We start from the raw sequence: 4,871 nt of genomic DNA, 5'->3' as shown, positions 1-4,871 counted from the left end.
GAAGAATGTTTTATGAGTGTAGTTATTTTGAAATCCTAGGGTATGGTGATCATTAAAAAACCAGCTTTTACTCAGTCTTATGTTAGTTCTTATGTAAAAATTCACTGTACAGACTTCCATGACTGTCCAGTGGTTAGGACTCTGTGCTTTCCCTAGAAGGGCACGGGTTCAATTGCTGTTCAGGGAACCATGCTTCCACAACCTGCCTAGTGCCCCCCGGGGGGAAAGAAAAATTCTCTGTGAGTGGTGATCCTGTTTGTAACGTGCACTGGGATTGGGCCACCATCACTGCTCTTCCTTTGGGAATACATTGCTCCCAAAATTTTCTTAGCAAAAGGTGTCCAAGTCATTATTTGGTTTTTTTCCTCCAAACATTATTGTACTCCCTGGGAGTGCTAATTGTGGGTTTTAGGTGTATCAGCACTTCGTTCCTTCTGAGCACCTTTAGCCGAAAGCATAGGCGAGTGATGCAACAATCCCTTTTATGAGGTAGGTGGCCAGGAGGTGATTTCTGCCTACCTTTCTCGGGGGGACTTTCACTTTCACCACCCCTATGTGACAACCTCTTCCTTTCTGGGTCTGGCAATCTAGACCCTAATGTCATTCCACACCCCAAACAAAGGCTGTAACACCATACCACTACTCCTTGCCCTTGAAATCAAGTGTTAGGCAAGGTTATCCATTTTCAGTGCAGACTCCTGACGCATTCCAGACCTCTACTCTCTGGCTAACTGGGGACCCGAGGGTCTGTTCCCCAACCTCTCGGGACCCCATATCCCTCCAATCTCCAGTGCCCACCTCTTCTCTTCTTTCCCTCCCTTCCATCAGAAAATACACACACAAGCAAATATCTTTTCCCCATTTGATGTTTATTGTAATAGCAGCCATCAGTTTACTATGTTAGTGTGATAGTCTTTCCTTGGTTGTCCATTTCTACGAAAGCAGACCTCTGGAGGCACAGTTCTACACTGTCTGACCTTTTCGAGTCAGTTACTGGCTGCCCAGCTTGTACTTCTCCAGGGTCTCTTATTCTGGGGCGGCTGAGCTTATCTTCTGTTTTGACTCTGCCTCCTTCTTTGATGCTGCCTCATATTTTGGTACCTTTTACGGCTTTGATTCAGTTTCTTACGTGCACAGGAACGGAGAAAACAGTTGGGTTTTCTGGTTGTCTTCACCTTCTTCGACTGAGTGGCATATGGTCGGATTTTCTTTCTCAAGGTTCCTTGAAGAGGTCTTCTGACCCTCATGGTCATATTTCGTGCCTGGAAAGACAAGACAAGGGTATGAGACTTTAGGAAAGAAAAAAGCGGAGTTGGAAGGTAGAATTCATGAAAAAGAGATGTGGGCTCATGAGGGCTTTTGTGCCAGGGAATGGTGTGTAGAGGTTTGGGGCAGCAATGTCAATGGAGAACATGGGGAGCTTAGTTGGAATCATCTTACTTTCACACTGCCTCGGTACCTTCGTTGACAAAAGGTCTTCTTTTGTCCATTCATCCTTGAGGCAAAACGCCTTGTAACTCTTCTTGACTTCCGTGGGTTCCTGATTCCCTTAGTCAGGATGATGCCAAGAAGTGGCCTAACCTAGAATCTCTGCCTCTGGTCTCCCTATTTATACCCTTTCAGGACAATGAGGAGCCACACCCTTCAATCTGATTGGTCAGTTAGGCACCACCCCAGCCAATAGCATCTTGGGGTCTTAGAGATCACAATGTAACACTGTGCCCATCAACATGGGCTAGTGGATGCTGAGGGAGGCCATTTTATAACTTCTCCACTGCTGACAACTCTGTGTGTCTGATTCTGGGCAATGGTGATTCAGGGCCATGGTGTTTCTCCTCATGACCTTCAAACTTCCTTTCAGTTCCCTTTATCCTTTGACTTATATGTGCCACTTCAACACTCCTGCCTCCTTCATCCCTCTGAAAACATCTGCCAAACCCTTTCTGTCCCTCTTCAGCCTCTCAGAGTAATCACTTCATCTCTAGCCCACCTTCTGCTAGTTGGGGGTTCCTGAGGGGCTTAAGGAACTTAAGAGCAAGCACTTAAGGTGGAAAAGGGTAATTAAGAACAGGTTGGGTATTTGATCTCCTGTGATGAGCTTTAACGTCCCCCAGACTTGGTGAATGCTCAGTCTGTTGCCCAAAGTTTAATACAGTCTACCTCAGAGGACACATCAGAACAAATACACTTCTACATGTCTCCTCCACTAAATTTTGTTGGGACACTTCAACTCTCATATTGAGCCAGGAAACTCAACGTGCCCCATCTATCAGAAATACATTCCTGGTTATTATTATTATTATTAATTTTTTAAGGAAAGTGCTAAAAGTCAAAATCAGTTCACCACTCTACCACTGAGTCTTGACTAAATCATTTCCCCAGTCATCCCTCCTTGTCAGTTATCAGTAGGTAGGGACCATTGCAGGCCTGACCAATAGCTGAGCAGGACAAGTACCTGCAGGTAGCTCAGTGATAGTTGGTTGCTTGTGGGTGGGGCCAATGAGGCACTGACCAATGGCTGAGCAAGCCCTGTTGCCTAGGAACAGGATGCAGAGTAATAAGGCACAGCAATGGCTACCTGGGAAGGGCTGTGCTCTGTTACATAAGGACACTTTGGGTCCAGTGTGCTGGAATCATTTGATTGACTCATTTCCGACCTCAGATTTGATTTCTCATAATTAGTTAACTTTTGCATATCATACTTTTCATTATATTCCCAGGCATAGCTGTCACCAGTGCTGTCATCTCTATGCCTCTCCAACAGCTGCCACTTGATCACATGCTCAGCATAGAGTATAAATAGTTCAAAGCCAACAGGAATGTGAAGTCCAACCCACCCTGAAAACTCCTTTGACAAACCTTAAATTCACAGTGATTCTTATACTCTTTGCAGTGTAACAGAGAAGGAGGAGCACTGCCCTTAACAGGAAGACTTTGGTGTGCTTCATTTCAAGCCGTCCTGTCCCAAGGAAACAGGAGCTGTTCAAACATTACTTGGTGCCTCAGAGGGCCCAATTCAAAAGCAGCCAACTGTCAATGAGTTACCATTAGTTGTCCTGCTTAGCTGTTGGTCAGCACCACAGTGGGCCCTGCCTACAGGTTACTTACTATCAATGAGGGGGCCATTGGTAAAGTGATTAAGTCAAGGGTGTTGTGGCGGTCATCAGGAGGAGATTGACATAAGAGGCAGATTCAGGCTTTCTTCTGGAGGCCCTGGAGCTCACGCAGATTTGGGCCAGTGGGTGAGCTGGAGGGCCCAGGGAATACACTGGGGACTAGATGTTGTAGCCCTCCATAGCCCTCAGTAAGGCCCTCCACTAGCCTTGGCCAAAGCCTTGAGGAGCAGTGTACCTCTCCCGCATCCCTGTCGCTGCGACCTACTAGCAGTGGTTTTCTTTCTGGGTCTCAGTCTGTGAGAACTGGTCTCCCCATATGGATGCCCTGAGGACGGACACTGAGGACCTATTATCTTGGATGCCTGTCTCCGTCAGGGATGACGGCTGGGCAGAGTGTGGGAACCTGGCACTGAAGGAGCTGCTGGCTGAGATCTGCTTCCCCTTAACCAGCACTGGGACATTGCAGGGTGAAAGCTGTGCCTTGAGACTGCCCTTTCTTGTCAGGACAGAGAATAACATTCATCTAGGAGAGGTTTATAGGAACCTCATTACCTGACCATGACCTAACCTTAAGCACAAAGGGTATGACACCAAGAAGTCTGCAGCAACTTACCACCACTCTCCCTAACATTTAATTTTACATGCACTTACTCAAAACTTTTACTAACTTTGGGGTCTTAGGGCATGAACCACCCATCTCCTTGTATGAAGCTTTAATCAACCTTTCTCTGTTCCAAACTTTAAAGTTAAGTTTTGATGGGCCTCCTTCTTCGTCAGGCACATGGACTTGCAATTTGAATAACAACGGTATTGTCTAAGGACAGACTTTGCCTCTCTTAAACAACAGCAGAGACTGGCCAAGTGCTCACAATTATCCATAAAATACATGCTGACTCAGCTTGGCCAAACTTTAGCCAAGCTTCTCTCCTCTGAACTTCAGCTTTGGCCCAAACTTGAGCAAGCGCTAAGATTCAAACTTTTCTGTCTCCCTTAACAGCTCATTCTGAGAATCAGCTCACTATCAGAGAGAAACAATTGCTGTAAAACAGCCCCATCATGCTGTCTGCTCATCCATCCCCCTACTGGCCCCATCACACACACACACTCACACAAACACACACACACAAACACACAGAGTTGCTGCTGAACCTACTCATCCTTCCAAGTTAAAGAAACTTTTTTTTCTGTTCTAATTTCAGACATGTCAGGATCTGTGCTCAAAACACTTTCCCAATTGCAATCAGTTCCGTTCAATGGCTCAGTCAATTCTGACTCTCTGAGACCGTATTGTCTGCAGCACATCAGGCTTCACTGTCCATCACCAACTCCCAGAGCTTGCTTAAAATTCAAGCCCATCAAGATGGTGATGCCAAGAGCATTCTTCACAGAGCTAGAACAAATAATTTCACAATTTGTATGGAAAAACAAAAAACCTCGAATAGAAAAAGCGATCTTGAGAAAGAAGAATGGAACTGGAGGAATCAACCTACCTGACTTCAGGCTCTACTACAAAGCCACAGTTATCAAGACAGTATCGTACTGGCACAAAGATGAAATATAGATCAATGGAACAAAATAGAAAGCCCAGAGATAAATCCACGCACATATGGACACCTTATCTTCGACAAAGGAGGCAAGAATATACAATGGATTAAAGACAATCTCTTTAACAAGTGGTGCTGGGAACTCTGGTCAACCACTTGTAAAAGAATGAAACTAGAACACTTTCTAACACCATACACAGAAATAAACTCA

This window comes from Bubalus kerabau, chromosome X, assembly GCF_029407905.1.
Source record: "Bubalus kerabau isolate K-KA32 ecotype Philippines breed swamp buffalo chromosome X, PCC_UOA_SB_1v2, whole genome shotgun sequence".
NCBI classification, from domain to species: domain Eukaryota; kingdom Metazoa; phylum Chordata; class Mammalia; order Artiodactyla; family Bovidae; genus Bubalus; species Bubalus kerabau.
The sequence above is the reverse complement of the archived record's forward strand: the minus strand, read 5'-3'. Positions refer to the sequence as shown.